Source organism: Dromiciops gliroides, chromosome 5, assembly GCF_019393635.1.
Source record: "Dromiciops gliroides isolate mDroGli1 chromosome 5, mDroGli1.pri, whole genome shotgun sequence".
Classification (NCBI taxonomy): domain Eukaryota; kingdom Metazoa; phylum Chordata; class Mammalia; order Microbiotheria; family Microbiotheriidae; genus Dromiciops; species Dromiciops gliroides.
Genome location: NC_057865.1, coordinates 238,473,305 through 238,501,212, shown reverse-complemented (window position 1 = coordinate 238,501,212; position 27,908 = coordinate 238,473,305).

The window sequence follows — 27,908 nt, the reverse complement described above, 5'->3', positions numbered from 1 at the left end:
AAACACAAAACATTATCTTAAAAGGTATAAAAATAGTAAACTCAGAAATGCTGTAGCATCTTTTCTTTTTTTTTTTAACAAGAATGAGCATTTTATTTCATCAAGTTTTTTTTTGCATCTATTGAAATAATCACGTTATTTTTATTACTTTTATTATTAATATTGTCAATTAAGGTTATAGCTTTTCTAATATTGAATTAGTCGTGCATTCTTGATATAAGCTCAGCCTGGTCATAGTGTGTAAGATTTGCAATATGTTGCTATAATCACCTTGCTAGTATTTTTTTTTTTTGCATCACTATTCATTAGGAAAAATTAGTCTGTAGTTTTCTTTTTCTGTTTTGACTCTCCCTGGTTTAAGTATCAAAATAATATTTGTATCATGAAAGGAATTTGATAATATTTTTTTAAACCTATTTTTTCAAAGAGTTTCATAGTATTGGACTTAATGATTCTTTAAATGTTTGATAGAATTTGCTTGTTAATTCAGCTGATTCTGTAGGGTTTGTATGTTTGTATGTTTTTTACTTGGGGAGTTCATTAGTGGCTTGTTCAATTTATTTTTCTAATATTAAGGTTAAGTATTCAATTCCTGCTCTGTTACTCTGGCAGTTTATGTACATTTTTAAAATATTCATCCATTTCATTTAGATTATCTGTTTTATTGGCATATAGTTCAGCAAAATAGCTCCTGATATTAACTTTTATTTCATCTTTATTATTTGTGAATTCACTTAAAATGAAAAAAAAAACCACTTTTGATACTGATAATTTGATTTTCTTCTTTCTTTTTTTTTTAAACCAAATTAACCAATAGCTTACATTAAAAAAAAAAAAAAAAGCTTTGGGGGGGAGCTAGCTGGTACAGTGGATAAAGCACTGGCCCTGGATTCAGGAGGACCCGAGTTCAAATCTGTTCTCAGACACTTGACACTTATTAGCTGTGTGACCCTGGGCAAGTCACTTAACCCTCATTGCCCCACCCCCAAAATAGCTTCTGATTTTATTTCTTAAAATGTTTTAAATTTCATTTTATTAATCTCTCTTTGGGTTTTTAGGGTTTTTATTTTGTTCTTTAATTAAGGGGATTGGAGTTCTTTTTCTAGTTTTTTAGTTGTATATATGATTTGTTGATCTGTTCTCTCTCTTTAATTGATTTGATTTTAGAAATATAAATTTTCCCCTAAGTACTGCTTTGTCTGCATGCCACAATTTTAATTAAGTTGTCTCATTTTTGTCATTAGCTTTAATGAAATTATTGATTGTTTCTATGTTTTATTCTTTTACCCACCCATTCCTCAGAGTTAATATAACCTCATTGCATTGTGGTCAAGAAAAGAGATATTTAATAGTTCTGTTTTTCTGCATTTGTTTGTGAGATTTTAATGCCCTAACATGATCAATTTTTGTGATGGTGTTGAGAAATAGGTATATTCCTTTCTATTCCCATTCAATATTCTACAGAGATCTATCATATCTAACTTTTCTAGGGCAGTTAGGTGGCACAGTAGATAAAGCACTGGCCCTGGACTCAGGAGGACCTGAGCTCAAATCCAGCTTCAGACACTTGACACTTATTAGTTTTGTGACCCTGAGCAAGTCACTTAACCCTCATTGCCCCGCAAAGAAAAAAAAAATTAATGGTACTTTTTCTAAAATTCTATTCAGATCTTTAGCATTTATTTTATAGTTAGATTTCTCTAGATCCAAGAGAGGCAAATTGTGGATCTGCACTATTATAGTTTTATGGTCTACTTCCTCTTGTAACCCACTTAACATTTCCTTTAAGAATTTAGATGCTCACAATGGATAGAACACTGGGCCTGGATTCAGGAGGACCTGAGTTCAAATCCGGCCTCAGACACTTAACACATACTAGCTGTGTGACCCTGGGCAAGTCACTTAACCCCAATTGCCTCACCAAAAAAAAAAAAAGAAGAATTTAGATGCTATGTCATTTGGCGCATATATGTTCAATGTTGATATTAATTCATTGTCTATGAAAGCTTTTAGCAAAATGTAGTTTCCCTAATTATCTCTTTTAATTAGATCTATTTTTGCTTTTGCTTTGTTTAAGATCATGATTGCCATCCCTATTTTATTTTATTTTAGCTGAAGCATAATAATCTACTGCAGGCCATTATTTCAATTCTCTGTGTATCCTTATGTTTCAAGTGTATTTCTTGTAAACAACATGGTTTTTTATTTTAGTTTCTAATCTATTCTGCTATTTTATACCATGTTATGGGTGAGTTCATCCCTTTCATCTTCATAGTTATGATTGTTAATTGTGTATTTTCCTTCATCCTTATTCTTTTATACTTATCCTTCTCTTTTTTTATCTTGTCTGCTCCTTAAGTCAGTTTTGCTCTTGACCATTGCCTCCCTTAACCTACCCTTTCTTTTATCCCCCATTTTCCTTCCCACTTTGCTGTTAGCAAGATGAATTTCTTTATCCAACTCTGTTTGTATATGTATTCTTTCTTCCTTGAACCAGTTCAGATAACAATGAGATTCAAATATTGCCAACTCCTTTCCTACTTCCTCTTTCATTGTATAAACCCTTCCTTGCACACTCCAGATAATTTTCCCTATTCTTCCTCTCACTTCCCCCCTTCTTCTATTGAATTCCTCCTCCCCATCCTTCCATTCTTCTTTTGAGATCATCAAAATATAATAGAATCATACTTAGACTCTCTGTCTAATTAGACTCCCTCTAAGATCCCTGATGAGGATAAAGTTCTGAAAGAGTCCTGATTAAAGAGATGATCAAGACCTAGAGATGAAGGATAGAGTGTGTGTGTGTGTGTGTGTGTGTGTGTGTGTGTGTGTGTGTGTGTGTGTGTGTGTTATGGGACTTGGGGCAACAGAGAAAGAAGACAGAAGAAAGGTTTCAACCATTATTTCTCATCCTACTCCATGCTTACTATCTCTGTTAGCACAGATAGTCAATTAATTCAGGTCCCCTCCCCCCAAAAAAACTTCCCTGTTCACAGAACAACCCCTCTACTCAAAAAAACTAAAAACTAATCTGCAATGGCTTTGGCAATAGTCCTAGGCTCAGAGTCAGTAAGGGCAGGTATTTATGTGAAGAAATCATCCTGGTTTGTTATTGTTAGCCAAAGGGTTTCGACTCATTTAACAAATCATTCAAAAGGAAGGAATTCCACTGAACTCAGATTTACCATCAACTTAGTGAATCTGACTAGTGAAAACAACCTCCTTGTATAATGATAAAATGTTGAGTTCTGCCTCAAGATGAAATCTCATCTCTGACACTAATAATAATCACAGGCAAATCAGTAAATATCTGTCTCAGTTTCCTTATCTGAAAAATAGGGATACACAGTGTTATTTGAACACAGTGTTATTTGCTCTAAAAGAAAGAAAAATTATGTGAAGTGTGTTGCCAACTTTAAAGTGCTCAATAAATGCTAATTATTACGTTAATGTACATTATCTAAAAGAACTTTCTGTCCTGCCTGATGTACCAGGGGCAATTCCATCCTCCCTTCTTTTAAAATGAGCACTTCCCATAAGCCTGTTCCCAGACATCACAGAGACATGCTGGCAAACAGCTCCCAAAGATTGTCTCTCTAAAAAATAATTTTTAAAAGAATACAGAAGATACATGGTAATCCTAATAGCATTAACATTATTATCATAGTATGCTATAATTAAAAAAATACCACCTAATGCGTCAGAGTTTAAAAATATAATAAAAAACATATAGCCCTCCCCAAGTCACCATCTGCCACCATCAAATTTAACTCTCATTCACAGTTAATTGGGATTATTTTATGAGGAGAAAAAAAAATGACATTACAAATAATTGCACCCCAGATGCTACTAATTGAACCATCAAATTACATGGCAGTTTTTTAAGTGTCAAGGAACATGCAAAATAAATCACATCTAATCCTGTTTCTGCCTTTGATGTAGACCTGCTAGCCCACCTGCATAAGACACAGTCATATTATTCAAACTACCAGGGTTAGTAGAAATATTATCTATTTAGCAAAGACTGATTTCACATTACATAGCTCATGCTCCCTGTTCCCCACTAGGGATAAAGACAGAATGTATGCTCTCATTATATGGGAAACTCCTTCTACCAATGCAAATTAGCATCTTTTCCACAACTTAGAACTTTGTGGAGAATAGCCTAGAACCCTGCCCACAGAACACATAGTCTATGTCAGAGGCAGAATTTGAACTCACAACTTCCTGGCTCCAAAACCAGCTCTCTAATCTACCCCTCCATGCCTCTTCTCCTCCTCCCCCACTAATTATATATAATTAACAAGCACAGCGAAAATCAGAATGAGATGATAATGATATGAATCCCTTCTCATTTTAACTCAATGCAAAGGGAAGGGTTGGTTTTACTCTGATTAATCTATAAAAGTGCTGCTGAAGACACCACAAAGAGAGGCAGAAAAGTACATTTTCTTTACGAATGTTCTGCTCATAAAACCCTAGTAATGAAACACCTCATTTTACAAACGCTTAAGAATGTATCATTACTGGAGATGCTTTAAAGGGCATGATCCTAAACAAGAGGAAACTGGGCTGTTTTTTCAGCGAGCTGACTAAAGGCAGCTCTGATTGAGGGACATGGCCATTGTGAGCTCAGATCTGACTCCTCCTTGTAATCTTCCATTCTGTTGGGTTTCAGAAGATGAACAAGGGATGAGGAAACCTTCATGTTATAGTCCTTTTGTTGCTGTAGAACCACCCTGGGGAAAACCCCATCCTAGAAATCCATTGCATGCAACTACAGAACAAGACACTAACAGGAGTCAGGAGCAATAAAAAAAATTTGCTATAATTGTACCCTGGGTTTGTCTTGCATGAGTATGCTGGTAAATGTTTAACAACCTGATCTCCATGGGAGGGAAATATAAACACTGCATGTTTTAAGTTTAATCAGCTATGGTTCTAATTCCACCTTATTCTATATCTAGCTATGCAACACTGGAGGAGTTACTAATGTCTTCGGGTCTCAGTTTCCTTTTCTGTAAAATGAGGGAGTTGGACTAGATATCATTTCGGTTCCTGCCAACTCTGAAATACTCTCTTCTGTCAGGATATGGTATTGTGAATTTTTACAGTTATGCACACAGGCACATATATTTCTCTATGGTGTTACTTTGGGGAATGACTTAAGCTGAAAATCCATTTTTAAAAATTTTAATGTCTATTTTTCAACCCCTGTATTAGTTTATAAGGTTTATATTACAATTTCATTCTACAGAATGCTAAATGGACAGTTCCTACTTTTTGATATGGACCAATGTTATCAAGCTTGTGGGTGACTGAAATAAATAAAAATTGATAAGAGAAAAAAGTGTAATCTGTATTGATATTTTCTCCATCACTCTCTCAAGTCTAGACAACAAGATAATAAATCAAGTCCTGATTTGTATCCTTTGCTGATTTCTAAGGGATAAATGCTTTTGTTGAAATTTTAACAACCCCAAGCTCATTGGAGCTGGCTCTATCCTATCCATTCTCCCACACCTTTAATGGTCAATGTTAGCACCCACTGTGCACAATTCCAGGAGATGGGCTTCTCAATCAGTGGGGGAGTTAAACGTGATAGTAAATTATGAACTACCAGCCATATGATCAAGTAACTTCACCAACATCAGACAATTTATAAATGGTAGAGCTTAGACTGGAACCAATCTAACAGGCAGGTATTACTTAACTATTCTGTGCAGAGTCCTCTGCTACATGCTTGGGATAAAAAAACAAACCCTTCCCTCAAAGACCTTACATTCTCACACACACAGAGGAGAGAAAAAGAGCTATCAAGAAATCAATGAATAAGCAATTAAGTGTCAAGTACTGTGCTAGATGCTTGGGATTACAAGACAAAAATCAAATACTCCTTCCACAAAACAAACTAACAACCTGAGACAGGTAAGTACATAAATATATGCTAAATAGATCCAAGACAGTTTGGAGAGCTCAGTACTAGCAGCTGAGGGTAATTAATCAAGAAAAGGCATTATTTAGAAGATACATTTCAGCCAGGGGTGTGCTGGTGTCAGCTCTTGAGAGCTAAATGTTAAATTTTCAGTGGGAGCATTTACACTTCAGAAATCAGCTAATGCTATAAATCAGGGTTTATTTTATTATATTGTTCATTGTCTAGACTTAAGTGACTGAGAAAATGTGATGTAAAGAACTGGGCTTGGAATCAGGAAGACTCATCTGAGTTCAAATGTGGCCTCAGACACCTACTAGATGTGTGACTCTGGGCAAGTCTCTTAACCCTGCTTGCCTTAGTTTCCTCATCCACGAAATAAGCTGGAAAAGGAAATGGAAAATCAATCAAGTATCTCTGCCAAGAAAACTCCCAACTGAAATGACTCAACAACAGCAAAACTTAGAAGTGTGTATTCTTTTCCCCTGTTAAACATTTACCAGGAAACTAACTTTTTAACTAATGTGGAATTGAAGAGAGAGAGTACATTCTTAACATGGAAGAGATAGCTAAGCTCTCTCTGAAGAACTTTGGAATTGATTGTGTGACATGGGAAACTCTACCAAAAGATCACCTAGCACGGCATGCCCACATCAAGAAAGACACTGCCTTCTATGAGCCAAGCAGAATTAAAGTAGCTAAGAAGAAACTTGAGATGCACAAATTTAGAGAATCCACCCCAAATGTTCACATGGGCTATCTGTGCCTGACCTATGGAAGAGCATTCCAAACTCATATTGGTCCAATCAGCCACAGTCGGACACACTGTACTTTGACCCCAACATAGTGATGTCATTTTGGTTCTTTTCAAAAACAAAGGACAACAACCAACCAACCAGCATGGGAGGGACAGCTAGTTTGAAAGCATGGAGATGAGAGGTGGAGTAGTATGTATGAGAAACAGTAAGAGGTCCAGTTACACTGGATTATATAGTGTGGAAAGGGCAATAATGTAAAGGAGGTGGAGACCCCAGATTGTAAAAAGCTTTAATGCCAGACAAAGGAATTTTCCTAGAGGTGATAGGGAGTTGAAATTGGTTGAGTAGAGAAATGACATGATCAGACCTTCTATCTATCTATCTATCTATCTATCTATCTATCTATCTATCTATCTATCTATCTATCTATCTATCTATCTATCTATCTAGATATCTATCTATCTATCTATCTAGATATCTATCTATCTATCTATCTATTTATTTATTCATTCATTCATTTATTTATTTATTTATTTGCAGGGCAATGGGGGTTAAGTGACTTGCCCAGGGTCACACAGCTAGTAAGTGTCAAGTGTCTGAGGCCGGATTTGAACTCAGGTACTCCTGAATCCAGGGCCGGTGCTCTATCCACTGCGCCACCTAGCTGCCCCAGACCTTCTATTTAGGAAAAGGTTAGTGGGATAAGGAAAGGTTTTACCATAGAAGGTAGCAGCTCAGTTGAACTTTGAAAGAGTTGGTGATTCTAAGAAGTCAGAGTTGAAGAAGGAATGCATTTCAGACATGAGGAATGGCCTCTTCAAATGCCTTTTGACTCCAATTCCAAGCACTCTTTTCTCTTCACCAGAAAACTCAACAGCCCTATATACTTATGTTTCGCCTAATAGAATGTAAGCATTTGGAGGGGAAGGAGATGTTTTATTTTTGCCTTAATTCCCCAATATCTAGTGCCTGACACACATAGTAGGTGCTTAATAAATGTGTGTTAATTCATTCCAAATACAAGTGTTATGGCTTTTTGAGAGGCTTCTGAAGGTAAGAATTATTTATATCATGGGAGATGTTTGAAGGAGAGCACAATGTCTTCTTTCTACTTAAAAAAAGGTTCAGGGGCAGCTAGGTTGCGCAGTGGATAGAGCACCAACCCTGGAGTCAGGAGTACCTGAGTTCAAATCTGACCTCAGACACTTTACACTTATTAGCTATGTGACCCTGGGCAAGTCTCTTAACCCCAATTGCCTCACTAAAAAAAAAAAAAAAAGGTTCAGCTGCTCTCATTACAGGGGTGCTTGGAGGCAGGGCAGGTTTATTTGACCAGGCAATGTTGGTAGATGATGGTGGTAGCAGTGTATGTAGCGGTGGCTATAGCAGTATCAGGGGCAAGATTGATGATGGGGATCACCTTCCCTCATTTGTGCACCCCCTTGAAGTTTACTGTAATGGGATTTGACCTGGTTGCCTAAACACATTGTTGGTGGAACCAAGATGGTGGCCACCATAAGGCGTTTAGCAAAATTGCAAAGTAGGAGTATGATGGCAAATGTTTAACAACTGTTTCTTTGAAAGAAAAAAAATATATATATATACATATGCACAACACATCTTTAAGTTTCATTTGCATTAGCAACATTTTCTCCATCGCTTTCTTAAGTCTAGACAATCAACAAAATAATAAATCAAACTGATTTGCAGCATTCACTGATCTTGGAGGTGTAAACATGATTTAACAACTGAGTCTTCTCTTCCACAAATCTCTTCCCACATTGGATGCCCAATGCTTGCTTACATCCTTCTGGGGGCCTGTAGCTCCAAATTTCACTTCTGAAATGTTGCTGATCCCTCATGTGTAAGAGTTAGAGCATGAGGGATAAATATGTAATCTATTTTCCTTGCTAAGAAAAAGCAAAACTCACAAAGACAGCTGCGAATATATGTGGAATGCAATTTTACTTGTGCATTCAAAGATACCACCTAAATCATTCAGGTTAATGATCTGTAATTATACTGAAAATAGTCCCATTTTTTTTCAGCTGAAGTAGTGAAAAAATTTTAAATGACTTGTAACACAAATTTTGAATTGTAGGTAAGTCTGAGCATAACTTTCAAAGGACAGAGAGATTGAATCCATGATTTCATTGCTTTGGGGAGGTTCCAGCTGGAAAAACTCCCTCTACCAGTGCAGGTGCTCACAGAGTCCCCTAGAGTACTAAGGGTCTAAGTGACTTGCCCAGGGTCACACAGTCTGTATATGTCAGAGGCAAGATTTTAACCCAAGTTTTTTGTCTTCATGGCCACTCCTCTGATCTGCTCTGCCATGCCACCTCATACTACCAATATGTACAAGGAAAAATGAAGAGTTAAATACTGCCAGATTGCTGGATTTAGCAATTATCAAAACAATTATTAAATTATATGAAATTATATATCCTATATTAAATTATGTACTTTATTATTTATGCAGAACAATTATTAAAACAAAAAGAGCTTAACCTTAGTTTAAATGTAATAGTTATTGCATACTATAAATACTGCTCACGAATTCAATATGATTTCGTAAAAAATTGTAGCGTAGGAGATGATGTTTTCTCTAATAAGAAGTCAATTAGATATTTCCATCCTTCATACCTCAGTGGAATTCTAATTCTATTCAAGTTTCTTGATGTTTTTTTAAAAGGACAAAACAAATATTTCACAGTTTTGGCATTATTCATATCTGTCAGATCTTTTTTTTCTTTCTATTCCCACTATACCCACCCAAACTTCCCACTTCTATTACATCTTTGCTCCAAATAGACTCCTAATGGCTTTGTCTTCAGTCTCTCCCAGCTCCCTACCCCCACTGAAATATAGCTTATACATTTTTGCCAGATTTGGATTTAACCTTTTTTTTTTTTCCAGGGCAATGAGGGTTAAGTGACTTGCCCAGGGTCACATAGCTAGTAAGTGTCAAATGTCTGAGGCCAGATTTGAATTCAAGTCCTCCTGAATCCAGGGCCGGTACTTTATCTACTGTGCCACCTAGCTGCCCGCCCCCGTTCTTTCTTTAGAAGATTGCATCCCAAACTGCTCAAAAACATTCCAGGTTTCACATAGTTCCCTGAGTAAAGTCCAGACTCCTTACCCTGGCATCCCAGACCCTTCATAGTCTTTCAAACAGAAGAAAGAAAATGCTATAGTAAGCAGATGTGTAGTGGCTTACCCAAACTATGTTCCCATGAAGGAAGGAAATCAAAAAGAACATTGGACTGGCTTCTGGGTGTGTATCACCAATTATTGCCTGCTATTTCTGCCTTATCTACTCGTAAAAGTCTCTGCCCTGTCCTTATTTACTCAATGTTCTTTACATCTGTTCTCCACCTCAGTGATTGACTGTCAGGCAAGTAATGACACCTGACAATCATTTGACTCCTGGATTGGTTGGCCAAGATGAAATCCATAGCAATGGTCTAGATTTTTTTCTTATTTCCCCATGTGACTGCTTTAACTTCTGAATTAAAGTCTCTCTTACAGTAATCAGAACACAGAAGCATCAACAGCTTTGAGAGTGATGCTTGTCCTTCAAGGATTTTTGGTTCTGCTACATCTGTATCTCTGGGCTGGCTGCTAGAAGCAACTCTGGAGTTCCCAATAACTGCTGATGTGGAGTCACATGGTACCCATGTACCCAAAAGGACAACATGGAGATTACTTTAACAAAAGATACAGAATATCAAGGGAAATGGTGAAAAAGGTATAAAAAAGAGCAGCACCTCCAGACCTCAAACTCTGTTCTAAACCAGTAGTCATCAAAAATGTTTATTATTGTTTAACAAATAGAAAAGTAAATCAATGGAACAGACATGACAAAAAAGAATCAGGAATAATTGAACTCAGTAACAGTGTATGATAAACTCCAACCATAAATTACCTGAAAAAGAACTTCTTTGACAAGATTTTCTGGGAGAATTAGAAAACATTCTGGCAGAAATTAGGTTTAAACTTACATCTTACTCCACATAAAACAATAAATTCAAAATAGACATATTAAAATCCTACCATAAAAGATTAAAAGAAAACCAGATCAGGTGCTCCTTTCGTATCTGTGACAAGGAGGTGGATTCTTAATTCAACAAAGAATAAAGGTGCTGATAGGTAATTTCAATTATATGAAATTGAAAAGCTTTTTCATGAAAAAAAATTAATGCAAGTAGGATAAGGAAGCAGTTAACTAGGGGAAAAAACCTTTATATCAAATATCCCAGATAAGGATCACTAATAGGACTGTGTGTATACATGTGTGTATGTATATTGTACGTGTATACATATAAAATTTAGGCATATATATATAATGACTAAAAGCCATCCCCCAATAAAAAAGTGGTCAAAGGATATGAACAAACATTTCTCAAAAGAATTGCCAACTATTGACAATCCTATGAGAATGATGCTCTGAATCACTAATAATATAATAATTAAAATCAAAATAGTTCTGTGCAAAACATCCAGTGAATTGGCAAATGTGAGGAAAATGACTCCTGCTCAATAATTCTCTGGAACTCAGAGGCGGTGATGTGTCAATAGCTCATTTACTGGCATTTTCATGAGAATGGTCACCCAGTGTGCAGCTGGTAGGTGCAAAGAATGGGGGCTTGCAGGTCCCATTTTAAACCCTAGTCCCTAATGCAAATGGACCCTCCTCTTTTTCATCACTGGTTCGATTATGCAAGGGTTACAATCTACATGCAAAAACTAGCTAACCAGAAGGCAGTATTCCTAACCCTAATTTCCATTATTATTCTTTGGGTTCTTAGCCAAAGAGGGAACTGACACAGGGGCATTTCTTCAATCTTCCTTTATATGGACACAGCCCAGGAGTGGACCTAATTGAGACCATCTCAGGGCTCCTTGAACCATATGATTTTGTTTGCAGGAGGGGAAGGAGACCTTTTTCCTCAAATAGGTCTGGAGGGGTATAATTTGAATGGCGACTATTATATTCTTATTGAGAGGAGACCATTCCCCATATCCTCACAGCAAAGATGACAAAAAATCGAGGTAGCTAAGTGGTGCAGTGGATAGAGCACTGGGCCTGGAGTCAGGGAGTCCTGATTTCAAATCCAACCATAGAAACTTACTAGTCATTGACTTAATTTTTAAAAGAATCTTTTTTTTTAGTCATTGACTTTAAGCAAGTCACAACTTCTGTTTACATCAGTTTTTTTCAACTGTAAAATTGGGATAATAATAGCACCTACTCTCCAGGGTAGTTGTGAGGATCTAATAAGATAATTTTTGTAAAGTACAGGGTGGGCCAAACATCATGAAGGAGTATGATGTTTTAATAACTTTTTGAAAATTACTTTTTCTTTATTTTTTGCCATTTAGGAGATTTTATTTTTCCACACATAATGTAAATTCATCTCCTACATATACTGTATATGATGCTAAGGTGTTGTAAGTTAAAAACAAAGAATAAAGGAGTTATTAAATATCTGTGACTTTTCTTCCACCTTGTACTTATCACAGAATGCCTGGCAAAGAGTAGGCACTATACAAATACTAGCTATCATCATCATTAATTTTGGAGGGGCTGGGGGCAGCTAGGTGGCAAAGTGGATAAAGCACCGGCCCTGGATTTAGGAGGACCTGAGTTCAAATCTGGCCTCAGACACTTGACACTTACTAGCTGTGTGACCCTGGGCAAGTCACTTAACCCCCATTGCCCCGCGCAAAAAAAAAAAAAAAAAATTTGGAGGGGCTGAGGAAAGATGAATGTGCAGCTGGTAGAGTTTTGAACTAGCCCAAACATTCTGGAAAGCAATTTATGTGAAGAAAGTGAAGAAAGTAACCATAGGCTTTGACCTAAAGATTCTACCACCAGGCATAAATCCCAAGGAGATCAATGATAAAAGAAAGCATGCCCCCACTCCCTTATACACTAAAATGTTTATATCAGCACTTTTTGAAAAAACAAGAACTGGAAACAACGAAAATGCCCATCAATTGGACAATAGCTAAACAAGTCTTACATGAAGGAAATAGAATATTACTGTGCTCTAAGAAATCGTGTGGAATAATACCCATAACTGCTAGGGGTTCTCACTTTCTCTTTCCAGGTCCATATATTCTGGAAAACCAGGCCAAGGATTGGGCTCCTCTCCCTGTCAGTGGTCATCTTCTCCAACTACCATGGTAGTAATTGTCAGACTCTCCTTCTGAAGTTGTTTTATTAAAGATCTAGAAGCCTCCAACCTCTTGAATGTACAAGGTGGTTTCTGAGGCTGGAAATATCCATTTCATTATTACCACTCAGTCCTCTACACTTAAAAAGGATGAAAAAGCAGAAGAGACAACTAGAGCTTTGATATCCAGTCTCAGGTGGACCTAAGAGAACAGTTACCATGTTGTTGGGCTGAATTATTTGCTATACATTCTGGAAAGTCAACTATCTCTTGTTTTTCATTGAGAGTGTCTTGTCCTTCCTGCCACTGTCACAGCCTAGGGCAGAGGGTCAAAAGACAAACCTGGAAGTTGTCAGGGGACTCTTCGCACACTCTATGAGATGGTCCCTGAAGTCACTTCTCCATGCATATGTCATGGGATGTATTCAATCCTTCCCCCATTACAGATGAATTTGAAGATAATAGAAAGCAAGAGAAGACCAGGGGTGCACTGAGGAATGTTTAAGAACTGGCCCTCTTTGGAAATATGCATTATATATATATATATATATATATATATATATATATATATATATATATATATATTTATTTATTTATTTATTTAATTTATTTTTTTTGCAGGGCAATGGGGGTTAAGTGACTTGCCCAGGGCCACATAGCTAGTAAGTGTTAAGTGTCTGAGGCTGGATTTGAACTCAGGTACTCCTGAATCCAGGGCCAGCGCTTTAACCACTGCGCCATCTAGCTGCCCCCTGCATGATATATTTTTAAGTTTAATCTGCTTAATTAATATTTTCTCCATTGCTTTCTTAAGTATAGATCAGGAGACAGCAAACTACAGCCGAAGGGTCAAATCCAGGCTGTTAAATGTACAGACTTGAAGCTAAGAACAGTTTCCATTCTGGTCTAAATAATCAACAAAACAAAAAAGTGAGCTCTTATTTTTAACATTTCCCAATTTCTGCTCATTCTGAAAATTTAACAATGAACCGTCACTACCCTTGTCAGAGCTGAATCCAATACACCCTTGGAGAAAACCTATGAATTGATGTAAAGTGACTTAAACAGAATCAAGAAAATGACAAAATGATTATGAAATAAGTAGAAAGAACAGCACTTTTGAGACCTTCTCTGATCTCAGGCATTCCATCTCCTGCTACCTATGCATGTCCCCCGAGGGAAGGTGGCAAGAGCCTGGGTGACTTCCCCCTGCACAAGTAGCCTACAATTTCCTTCTGTGCCACCTCATCTCCAGCCCCAGGTATAAAGAGGAGACAGACTTTCCTCTGACAGTGTACCTTCTAGCCCCTGCTTCCCATGTCTCTTGGGGGAAGGTGGCAAGGGACGGAGCAAGATCTTCTAGTCTTGAGGTAGAGAATGTCTGGTGCAAAGAGGAGCAATATTATCTTCAATCTCAGACCCTCCATCTACTGCTGAGCTTGTCCCTTGGAGAAAGAGAAAGCAGAAAGCTAGTGGGCAATGGGATTGTCTTCTCTGTTTCTTTTACCATTTCCTACCTAATCTTCAGCCTTCAGAGGGGAAGGAGGAAGCATTTGACCTTTTCCTTTCCCCCTTCTTCCATCTACTATCTTTTTGTTTGTTTTTGGGTGAGGTAATTGGGGTCAAGTGACTTGCCCAGGGTCACACAGCTAGTAAGTGTCAAGTGTCTGAAGCTACATTTGAACCCAGGCCCTCCCGACTCCAGGGCGGTGCTCCATCCACTGTGCCACCTAGCTGCCCCCCATCTACTATCTTTTACTGAAACCTGGCCCCCTCCAGATGACACAGACTCCCTCACTACCCTTTCTATGACTAGCTACACCCTCACTCCCCACAATTAACTGCTTGAGGCTGGGGAGTTGGAATATTCCTTGCTTCCTCTTGTCACTTCCAGTTTCTCTCCCTACTTCCCATCTCTTCCTTTGAGGTTCAAACTATTCATATCTGCCACACAATCGAAATCCTGGTAGCTATTGCCCACAGACCTCCAGGTCATTCTCTTTCCTTCCTCAATGAATTTAGTCAATGGTTCACAATTTTTCTCTGCTCAACCCTGTCCTCAAATTAGGGAAATTTAATACACATATTTGACTCTCCCTTAAACACCATAACCACTAATTTCCTCAACTTACTAATTTACCTTGACTTAATCCTTCACAATACTCACAAAGATGGTCACACTCTTGACCTTATGATCACCCACAAATGTATGACACCCATGGTCAAGAATTCCAAAATTGCCTTATCTGACCATAATCTATTGGCTTTCCATGTTTCCCTCTGCCTTCACTTACCAAACCCTATGTCCACGCTATGACCTTAAATCCCTTGACCCTCCAATTCTCACCCAGGTCATTTCTCCTATTCTAATAACTTCTCTTTTCTTCATCTTAACCTGCTGGTTAATCAATTCAATACTACACCATTCTCTTCTCTCAAGTCCCTAGCCCCTTTACCATTTCACTGCTTGTGTGAAGCCTTAGCTCTGGACTACTTCCTCCATCTACCATCTTCTCTCCTATATACATACTGCTGAAAGAAGGTGGAGAATATCATGCAAGTGTTCTGTCTGGGTCCACTACAAATTTATGTTACATGACTTAAACTGATGCCGGGCAATCTTACTATATCTACCTAATCAACTCACTATTCCACTCTCCAAGCAGCTCTTACAAACCTTTCATCCTTCCTTAGACCTCCCATGGCTCCCTCTACCCTGACCCTCTCAGCTGAGAACCTTTTTCAGAGAAAAAAAAAAAGAGGTCATTCATTACTAGCTCCCTCTCCTCCCTTCTTCCTCATCTCATATCATTCATATACCTTCTGCCACTATCTCCTCCTTCACCCCTGGCACACATGATGAAGAAGCTTTATTCGTTACTAAGGTTAACCCTTTTACCTGCTCAAGTGTTCCCATTCCATCCCAACTCTTCCAACACATTGCCCCCTCTGTTATTGCCACTCTATCTATCACTTATTTTTCATTTCTCCCTCTCTACTGGCTCCTTCCCTACTCCCTATAAACATGCTCATGTCTCCCCAGTCCTGAAAAAACCCTCACTTGATCCTTCCAACCCCACTATCATCCTATATCTTTTCTACCTTTTGTGGCTAAACTTGAAAAGGCTGCCTCCAATTTCTCTCATCTCAATTTCTTCTTTTTTGGAGGGGGGTGGTCAATGAGGGTTAAGTGACTTGCCCAGGGTCACACAGCTAGTAAGTGTCAAGTGTTTGAGGTCAGATTCAAACTCAGGTCCTCCTGAATCCAGGGCCAGTGCTCTATCCACTGTGCCACCTAGCTGCCCTCGATTTCTTCTTAATCCCTTACAAACAACCTTCCAACTTCATCGTTCCACCGAAATTGTTCTCTCTGATGCTACCAGTGATCTCTTAATTGCCAAATGCGGGGTCTTTTAACAATCCTCATTCTCCTCAATCCTTGACACCTGATCACCTTCTCCTCATTGATGATCTCTTCTCTCCAGGTTTTCAGGACACTACTTTTTCCTAGTTCTCCTACTCATCTGACCATTCCTTCTCTGTCTCCCTGTCTAGAGCCTCATCCCATCAAACCATAGCTGTCCCGCAGGGTTCTGTCCTGGTACCTTTTCTTTCCTCCCTTTGTATTACTTCACTTAGCAATCTCATTACATCTCATGGATTTAATTATCATCTCTATGTTGATGCTTCTCACATCTACCTTTCCTGCCCTAAACTTTCTGCTGAGACTCATCCAGTACTGAACTCATTAACTTTCCCTTTAAACCTTTGCCCTTTTCTTTCTTCCTTTCTTCCTTCCTTTTATTTTTTTTGCAGGGCTATGGGGGTTAAATGACTTGCCCAGGGTCACACAGCTAGTAAGTGTCAAGTGTCTGAGACCAGATTTGAACTCAGGTCCTCTTGAATCCAGGGCTGGTGCTTTATCCACTTCACCACCTAGCTGCCCCCTCTCCTAATACTGTCAAGGGCAACACCATCCTCCCAGTCTCTCAGGCTCACAACCTAGGTGTCATCCTCAACTCCTCATTATCTCTCAACCTCACCCCCCACCCCCAGCCTGGTATTAAGACCTGTCAATTTCACCTTTTCAATATTTCTCTAACACACCTCCTTCCCTCCTCTGACTCTGCTACCATTCTGGTGAAGGTCCTCATTACCTCATGCCTGGACTATTACAATAACCTGCTGGTGGATCTGCCTGCCTTAAGTCAATCTCTACTTCAATCCACCCTCCATTTAGCCACCAAAGTGATTTTCCTAAAGCAAAGATCCAAACCTGTCACCCTTCTACTCAATAAAGTCCAGTGTCACCCCATTATCTCCAGGAGCAGATATAAAATCCTCTGTTTAGTGTTCAAAGTCCTTCATAACCTACCCCCCTCCTACCTTTACAGTCTTCTTACATCTCACTCCTGCCTACACACTCTTTGGTCCAGTAACACTGGCTTCCTTATTTCACAAATAAGATACTCCATCTCTGTCTGCTTCCAGGTATTTTCTCTGGTTGTCCCTCATCCCTAGAATATTCTCCCTTCTCATCTCCACCCACTGGCTTCCCTTAAGTCCCACCTTTCTACAGGAAGCCTTTCCCAGAACCTCTGGATTCCAGTGCCTTCCCTCTGTTTATTTTCTATTTATTCTGCATATACCTATTTTACATATGTGTTTGCCTGTTGTCTATCTGGGTAAACTGTGAACTCCTTGAGGGCAGACACTATCCTTTCCTTTTTTTTTTTTTAATCTTCAGCATTTAGCACAGTGCCTAACACACAGTAGTCACTTAAAAAAATGTTTATTGACTGATTGCCTATTAACCACCCCCCCAAAAAAAAAAAACAGCTCTCCCCCCCCAAAGCTGAATTCAGTGAGATTGTAATTATTTAGCCTGGCTCCAAAGAAGAGATATGAGAAGGCATCTCCCCTACCTCTGCTCTGCAAGGAAGGTGTGGGACTATGGGTATGGGAACACAATATATAATATCAGACTTTTCAATGTGTTTGTTAGTTTTGGTGAAAAGATGGGGTTTTCTCTCTCTCTCTTTTTTTATTATTTTTTATGAGAGATACCTCTCTGAAAAAGAGAAGAGAATTACATTGGGAAAAGTCAGTGATATATAAGCCAAAAATGATGTTTCAAAGATGATTTTCATTATTGTTGTTTTGAATGGATGTGGGGTGGATTTGGCAGAATGTCCTCACTGCTTTTATTCCTTTGGAGTTCCAGTTAATCTTTTGTTCCTTTTGAATTTCTGTAGTAGAGAGATTTCTAGGATGGAAAAGGATGGCCCCTCCCTTGCTTGTTGACTGATTCCTTACACAACATTCGGCCTGTTTTTCTCTGTTATCATCTGCCCAAGCTTTGTTTGTCCCTTCAAAGCTTTGGACAGCGAGGGAAGTGGAACAAGTTTGCAAATTTATGTAGATGTTGGGTTTATGCCCCAGGAGATCTGCAGAAAGAGAACTCACCTCTTTCTAGCCTGGATTTGAAGATACTGCCTGGACAGCCACTAGGAAATCAGACCAAGTATTTCAGGCATCCGTCGGCTCCAGACAGATAAATTAATCCCCTTGCAAGAGTCAACTCAATCTATTTTCAATTTAGGTACATGGCAAGGGTGGTCTAATTAGTGCTAGCTTATTGAAGGAGGGCCAAAAGATGAACTAACAAGCTTTTTGAAACTCCAGCTTAAATAAATACAGTGCCAGCATCAGCCAATGCCCGTGCTGAGTCTATACCACATAGTTTAACTATGGTAATGCTTTGAGGCAAGCATTTCCTGAGGAGGACATTATAACAACCCTGGTGAATTTCAGAGCCATTTCACAGCTGGCAAAATTGGCTAGCTAAACTGCTGGTAAGTCTTCTGTTATAATTTAAAGGGTTTTTCCTTAGATTTAACTTTTTACTTGAATATATTACAATTGGGAGGCACTAGATTTTTATCCATAGAACCAGTTTCAAGCATCAGGGACTTTTTTGTGTATTTGTTATCACTGAACAGGGCTCAGTTTCATTGGACTTCCAATGAAAAGCATGATGCCTTTAAGTTCACAGGAGCATTTTTCATAAATTATCTCATTTGATCATCACAACAACTCTGGAAGGTAGGAGCTATTATTATCCCCTTTTTACAGACGAGGAAACTGAGGCTGGGATATTAAGTGACCTTCCCAGGGTCACACAGCTAGTGTCTAAGAAGAAAAAAGGCCTGATATGTCATATATTTGTGTATGTTTAATTCACACACATATAAAAAATGTACATATCTATAGGTTGATATAATATGCCTAGATATTATCTATAGAGATCTCTCCATGTGTGTCTAGAGTTATATTGATATCTGCATGTATCTCTCTATATATGCATATATATAGAAATCTATATGTGCATATACATAGAAATCCATATATGCATATACGTAGAAATCTATTTATGCATATAGAGAGAGAAATCTATATATATGCATATATATAGAAATATCTTTCTATAGATATTGGTATATCTATAGAGAGATATTTCTATCTACCTATATATCTATAGATAGAGATCTATAGAGATAAATACACATAGATTTATCAGTATAACTCTAGACATACATGGAGAGATATCTATAGATATTATATATCCATATTATATCAACCTATAGATGTGTACATATTTTTATATATGCATAAATAGGTATATCTGTAGAGAGATCTCTTGCTACCTAAATATCTATAGATAGAGATGCACACAAGCACTAGTACAATCCACTGAGGTACCTTTTGTGTGTGAGAGCTGAGACAGTCTAACCTCAGATTTCATTTTGAGCTGTATTTTAAATACAAAGGATCTCCTGAGTGAGGTGAAAAGTACCACCTTCTGGAGAGAGAGCCAGCCAAGGAACGGAGCTTCAGAGATAGACCTACAGTATTGCCAAGGGCCAGGAAGTAATGGAGGTAAAGATATCAAATAGAACCTTCAGTGGTTTTCATCCTGCTATGAACCTATGGGACACAGAGAGTAGAGATGAAGGTATAGAGAGACAAGTGGCACCTGTTGAGAACTACTAAGGAAAGAGCAATGAAACACAAGCAAAGGGTTCTCAAAAGGGAACCCTGACCCAGAGGGGGAAACCGTAGTCTCCTCCACTGCAAGAACCATATCTAAGATGGGAGTATCAATCATGAAGACTGTGCAGGTAGAAGGATGAAAAAATGTGGAAAGGATGGATCCTTAGTAGAAAGGATGACCTTGAAAGGGAAGGTCCCTTGACTCCATATGGGTACAGATACAAATTCTGTATTCACCAATTTGTAAATAAAGCTATCCTGTCTAAGTCTGAGTGTTTGTAAGGGGCAGCTGGTGCCTCCCCATGAGGGATTGGCCATCTACTGTCTGTTTCTCAGGATAAGAAAAATGCTGCTCTTGGAAATGGGAGATCATAGGGCATGAAGTTGGAAAAGATCTGTCTTATAGGCCCTCTCATACAGCCCCTTTATTTTACAAGTGAGAAAACCAAAGGTCAGGGAGAGGTGACTTGCCAAGTTCATAAAATTTTGTAAGAGCAGAGAGAGGCAAGACTCCAACCCACATCTCCTGGCTTCACATCCAATGCTTGCTTTTCTGTAGGATGTTCCCTCTGGGTTTTGGCCTCCTCTCCACCACTGTTGCACACTCATACCTAGCAATTTTTTGCTCTTAGAACAGCACAAGTCAGGAACCAAAGCTCAGAACACACCCTTAAGTCAGAGCTAAATGCTTCATGGAGGTGACCAGGAAGCAATTCACCTGAGGTATGAACAAGGGGATTGAGGAGAAAGTAAAACATCTTATAACTTCCTTTTAAACTATTTTTTTTCTCCTTAACTGTGCTAAACTCTATTGGTTTTTATCTAAGTCCTCAAGGGCATTCAGTGTCCTTTAAATTTTGTTCTGGGGCAAAGTACCAATTTCCCCATCATAGTTATTTCTCTGGCTGTGGGATTCTTGGATAAATCTCTTCCCCTTCTTGAGAAAGAAACAGAATGAAACAGTAATGACCTGGAAGGACACTGAATTTGCTTAAGGGGGTGTAGGAGGGGTCTGGGTTAAATTATTCCCAATTAAGCTATAACCTGTCTAAATGACCTTGGGTAAGTCACTTCCTTTTCTCTGCCTCAGTTTGCTGTTTTTGTTGAGTTGTTTCAGTTGTGTCTGCCACTTTGTGAACCCATTTGGGGTTTTCTTGGCAAAGATATTGGAATGGTTTGCCATTTCTTTCTCCAGTTCATTTTAGAGGTGAGGAAACTGAGGCAAACAGGGTTAAGTAACTTGCCCAGCTAGTAAGTATCTGGGGTCAAATTTGAACTCAGGTCTTCCAGACTCCAGTCCCTGTGCTCTATCCACTGTGCCACCTAGCTGCCCCTGCCTCAATTTCCCCATATGTAAATGATGAATAAAAAAATTTTAGGGTCCTTTGCTGCTCTAACATTTTTTGATTCTGTAAGAGTGATAACCATGAAATGTACAACTTATTTTTTTTCTTCAGCAGTGATCAATAGGCCCTAGGAGAGAGAGAAAGTCAAGTAGCCAAAATAACCACTCCATTTTTGAGGACCTCCTCCATGATAGGAAATGTTTTACCAGTATACTTTCAAAAAATGTGTAATGAGAAGGGGGGACAAAACCTGTTAATTCAATAGCCTTTTAAAATGAATTTGTATTTTATTAATCACAACAGTCGCTAAACACATTTTTTTTTTCAGGGCAATTGGGGTTAAGTGACTTGCCCAAGGTCACACAGTTAGTAAGTGTCAAGTGTCTGAGGCCAGATATGAACTCAGGAACTCCTGAGTCCAGGGCCGGTGCTTTATCCACTGCGCCACCTAGCCGCCTCCTCTAAACACATTTGAAAACTAGTCAAATACAATTGTGTGTGTGTGTGTGTGTGTGTGTGTGTGTTCATGTGTGCGCATAAAGACTTCCTCTACCAATGAAGATCAGCACCCTCTTGGCAACTTGTAGTCTTAAAGTTGCCCAGGGACACTGAATGTTAATTAACTTCTCCAGGGGCACCCAGATACTGTTAAGTCAGAGGCAGGATTTAAACTCAGCTCTTTCTACCTTTGAGACAAGCTTTCTGGCTACTCCACCACACTGCCTCTCATGCTTGTGAAGATATTTTTATACCTCATCTATAGAACAAATGCTTGCATATTTCTTATTTCAGTCTTTAAAGATATAGCCAGGCAGCTAGGTGGTGCAGTGGATAAAGCACTGGCCTTGGATTCAGGAGGACCTGAGTTCAAATCCAGCCTCAGACACTTAACTAGCTGTGTGACCCTGGGCAAGTCACTTAACCCCCATTGCCCTACAAAAATGGAAAAAAAAAAAAGATGAAGTGATGGGGCGGCTAGGTGGTGCAGTGGATAAAGCACTGGCCCTGGATTCAGGAGTACCTAAGTTCAAATCCAGTCTCAGATACTTGACACTTACTAGCTGTGTGACCCTGGGCAAGTCACTTAATCTCCATTGCCCTGCAAAAACAAACAAACAAAACAAAATAAAGATATAGCCAGAGGGCAGCTAGGTGGCACAGTGGATAAAGCACTGGCCCTGGGTTCAGGAGGTCCTGAGTTCAAATCTGGCCTCAGACACTTGACAGTTACTAGCTGTGTGACCCTGGGCAAGTCACTACCTTTTTTTTTTTTGGCCCTACCAAAAAAAAAATATATATATATATATATAGCCAGGACTGTTTTACATTCCCAGTCTCCTTGGTCCTTCCACATGATCCTCTAGAGGTTCCCAGGTTGGGAACCATTGGTTTGGGACAGAGCATTCCCAGATAGACCCTATCCCATCCCAAAGAGGAATTTTGCACTGGTTCCTTCTTATTCCTGGAAGATAAGGGAAATAGAACCCCTCAAGTTAGCCTTCTAAAGAAATAACTCTCAGTAAACTGATCTGCTCTGCTGTCTGTCTCATCAGTCCCTCTATTATAGAACTCTTTATATTTCTATTTACAAGTGGCATTTATTTTGATATTTCTTGGTCATCCTTATTCAGAAAAAACTCACTCTAATGCAATTGTATTTGGCTATTGTGCCTAAAGCAAGTTCCCATCTGTGTTTTCTTAGAAAGCAAGATCCAATTATCAGATGCAGTATGAGAAATGTCTACCAGTATGGGCTAAGCTATTTCCCCCCCAAAAGGCACGGAATCTGGCCCCAAAACTTGATTGGTTCAGGGGGTTAAGGCTCAGTCTCAGACACCTAAGGACATAAAAGAAGACAGCCTACAGGGTGTCAGTGCCCCCTCAGACTTGGCCGATGTCCCATGACTATAGGATCCAGCTCACCCTGCTCCTCAGAGTTTCTGTATGGATATGAGGAGAGGGATCTCCCTGAACCAGTGAAGGATCCTTGCTGAGTATCCTTTCCATGAAATGACTAAGTAAACCTCCCTTTGTTAACTATTAGATAGTCTACCCGTCTCTCATTTCATTCCAATCTTGAGCCTGCCTAAGTCAGGTCTACTCCACAAACAACAGGGTATAATTATTGTAGGCAGCTCATTTCTTTGGGGGGAAGCCAGCTAGACAAGCAATCACTGTTTCCTGAATTCAGTCGTGTAAGCTGAAAGAAGTGGTTACAGTTTCATAAGATCCTGGAAATTTTTTAAAGGTAAGAGAAATGAAAAAAACAAAAAACAAAACCACAGCACTTTCTAAAGCTTAGATCTGGGGAATGACAAGAGACCTTCTTCCCATATATAAATGCTCAGCTGAGTTCACTGAATCGTGGTTTTAGAACTAGAGATTCATCTATTCCTACTTCTCTATATTTGCAAAGAAACTGAATCCCAGAGAAGGGAAGATATACACCCATGGTCATGTTAGGGGATAACTGACAGAGGTGAGTGAGATTCAAACCCAAGTCTTACTACACTAGAGTTAGACACCCTTCCATTTAACTACACTCCTCAAATCATTAATACTTAAAATGTGGCTGTTCACTGAATATAGTCAAGGAATCTTCCTGTAAGAAGGAACCTGAGCAAAGGTTCTCTTTGGGATGGAATAGGGTATATCTGGGAACTCTCTTCCAAACCAATGGTTCAAAACCTGGGAGCTGGGAATGTATAAGCTACAAAACAGTCCCGGCCATATCATGAAAGCCTCGCATAAGAAATATGCAAACATTGCTTCTATCTTGCACAAGCATGAGAGGCAGTATGGTGAAGTAGCCAGAAAGCTTGCCTCAAAGGCAGAAAGAGCTGAGTTGAAATCGTGCCTCTGACTTAACAGTATCTGGGTGCCCATGGAGAAGTTAATTAACTTTCAGTGTCCCTGGGCAACTTTAAGATTACAAGTTGCCAAGAGGTTGCTGATCTGCATTGGTAGAAGTCTTTATGCACACACACACACACACACACACACACACACACACACACAATTCTATTCAACTCTTTTTCAAATGTATTTAAAAACTGTTGTATTTAATAAAATGCAAATTCATTTTAAAAGACTATTGAATTAAAAGGTTTTTTTTCCTTCTCATTATTCATTTTCTCAATGCATGTTGGTAAAACATTCCTATGATGGTCCTTAATTTATTTTGACTTCAAAAAATGTCTTCATACTGACCTAAACCTAAAAGCCAAACCATCGACCCTTACCGGCCCACTCCCAACCTTCCCCTGAGCTCTTTTAACAAGATCTTTTCATTTTAGACAGAGTAAATGAGGAACCATCCAATTTGTATTTAACTCTGAGTTGGGGCTCTGGCTAGTTTCAAGGTCTAAGGGAAAAATGCCTTTGATTTTCCTCTCCCTTTTCTTTGGACTGAATGGAATCCCTGGCTCCCCACCCCTCCTCACCCACACTTGGGCACCCTGCCCAGCACTTAGAGGAATGCTGGGCTGTAAAACAAGCTGAACTTGTTCCATTCTTATCCCCATAACTGTGCATCATGCACAGGATTCCTTCTGACTCCAAAAGACATCCTCTCAGGAAGGGATGCAGAGTGATAGAAACAGGACTGTATCGTTGTTTTGGGGGATTGGGGGAGGGGGAACGTAAGAGCAAAAATGGTTTATGGGTTAAGATGAGGCTAGCTTTAAGAATAGGAGGTGACCCGCTGGGGTATAGTTTCAGAGTCTTGGCAGGTCTTTCTGCACCCAAAATATTTCTGCCATCCCTCTGGATGATGTCTGAAATTCCATAATTAGAGTTGTTTTGCTTTGACTTAAGTTAAGTAGCAGCTATGCCTGTCTCTTTTTAACATCCAAGTATTCCTGGGAGAGGAGAAGGATTTACTAGGCATTTATACCCTAGTGTAAATGAATTTATCAAATAGTTTCTGGACATCTCACTTGAGGAGGAGAGAAAATTTGGGCACTGAGGTCCTAAATAGGGAAAAAGGAATGAAGGGGAACACAAAAAGGGGAGGATGGAGACTTGAACTCAACTTCCTCTATTTGTCGAGCTTGCCGAGAAATGGCCCTAGATTGGGGATGGTCTGTTTCAAAACTCACCCATTCTGAATCCTTTCTTCCAAGCAAAAATATTGCAACACATCCTTAGGTATGTTGCTGCCTACAAATACAGTGTGCCTTCTATTGTGCTGTCTTCAGCAACCGTCTATGAGAATGCCTAATAATGAGGTTCTTTATTATTCTTAGAAATAAACCCCTTTGGATGGGGTCCAAGGGAGACCCAGCTTCAAATGGGTCTTCAAATGTAAATAAGCATTTACTGAGGGTCTATGTGCAAAGCACTATACTGTAGGTTCTGGGGTGCAGAGATGATAAAAGACAAGGTCCCTGCTCTCAAGAAGATTGCTAAATGACATGTGCGTGAATTCTCTTTCCTGGATTTAATTTGTATGTCTCTATCTATTTATATGAGGTCTCCACCATTAGAATGTAAGCTTGTTGAGGGCAGGGAGAAAGGGGGAGGGAGGGAGGGAGGGAGAGGGAGAGGGAGAGGGAGCGTTGTAGGGGAAATGGGTGGGGGTTTGGGTAGGGGTTCTTAGGAACTCCTCTTTAAAGAATTATACCCTTTTGCACACAAATCCAAATAGAATAAAACAATAGTTTATTTAGGGGCTAGGGAAAGGAAACCAAGAGAGAAAAAACAAGGAAAAAAGTACAATATAGACCAAAATATTCATGGTAGCACTTTCTGTTGTAGCAAAAATTTTGAAACAAAATTGGTGCTCATTGCTTAGGGATTGGCCAAATAAATTGTATTTATAAACCTAACAAAACTTTTATTCCAGACGAAATGATGAATATGAGAAATTCAGAGGAAAGGAGGGAGAATTTGTATGAACTAATTCATTGTTCTTCATATTTCATTTTCTAAGAGGTCCAATGACATCACAGTGTGATGTCTTGACTTGCAAGTGAATTGGATTTGGGTGAGGCAGCATCGCACAAAGACATCAGCCTCACTCTCTCTCTTCCAGAGTCATTGAAGTACAGTTGCAGGACAATGGTCAGAAAAACTGGGCGTCGCCAATGTCTGAACAAGCTCTAAACACTCCACAGAACCTGCTTCAGGCATATTAGTGGCCATTGGAATGGCCTCATCTGCCCATTCCAGCAGGGGAATCTTTATGTGTCAGGAACTGGTATTCCTCTAATTCACCAATGAGTTTGAGGTCTGTTGGTTACCCTCAACGTGGTTTAGTCTAGTTGCTGAGATTGTTTCACCGGGGTATATCTGCTGCAAATGCAACTTTTTGGAGCCACAGGTGAGAGTTGGGTGATGGGTGGATGCCACAGGTGGATGAGCTGATTTGTAGTGAAATAAATACAAATAAACAAGATAAAATGCGACCACCAAACCATACATAAGAATCCCCACAGGCCACATATTGACTCAGAAAATCAAATATTAACATAATCTACATTCTATCATATTTTGATTTGGTTAAATATTTACCAAGTATATTTTTATCTGGCTCAGGCTACACCCAGGGCATGTTGCTGGCCCTCCCCTTCCCCAGGGCCACACAGCCAGTAAGTCAAGGGCATGTTATTTCTTTACTTGGAGGCTGACACCCTCTTTATCTGCCACACTACACTGTCTCTATGAATATATAAATGAGAACCACACTAAAAGGGAGCCTCATTACTAAGTAACTGTAAAGACTAGCCTTGATCTTAGAGGATGGGTCCCTATCACCACTCATTTTGACCAAGACAAAAGCTTTCCAATTGGTCTCCCAGTCTCAAGTCTCTCCTATTCTTAATCCATCCTATACCTAGCTGCCAACCTGTTCTTCCTAAATCACAAAGTGTGGTTCTGTCACTCCACTTCTCCTTATTTACATTGAAAATCAAATATAAGGGGCAGCTAGGTGGCGCAGTGGATAGAGCACTGGCCCTGGAGTCAGGAGTACCTGAGTTCAAATCCAGCCTCAGAGACTTAACACTTACTAGCTGTGTGATCCTGGGCAAGTCACTTAACCCCAATTGCCTCACTAAAAAAAACAAAAAAACAAAACAAAAAAAAACAAAAAAAAAAAATAAAATATAAATTCTTCTGGTTAAGTATGTAAAGTCCTCCCCAGGCTGGCTAGAGCCTACTTTCAAGCCTTGTTACATATTCCTGATCTCTATGTACCCAACAATCCAACCCAACTGGCTTTCCTGTTCCTCATTTGTACCCTTCCCATCACCCATCTCTGTGCCCTGTCCATAGCCACCCCATAAGTCAGTAATGCACTGCATCCTTAACCTCAAACCCTGTTAAGGCTCAATCCAAGCATCACCTCCTATAACTATTATCTATGCCAGAGATATCAAAATGCCAGGGACTCTCTCAAGCACTTCTGTAACGAAATAAAAACTTAGTAGGAAAATATTTGACAACAACAACAAAAAAATATACAACTAGAATAAAATAGAAATAATGTTAATTTGTAGTTTTCTAAGTCACCATGTGGTCTGCAGGGATCCTTATGTATGGTTCAGTGGCTCCATTTGCTGGTTTCTCTATTTCCTGTTCCTTCTAGCTGCTAGAACCTTCCCCTGACACTACCTTGTATTTACTTTGGGTAGTC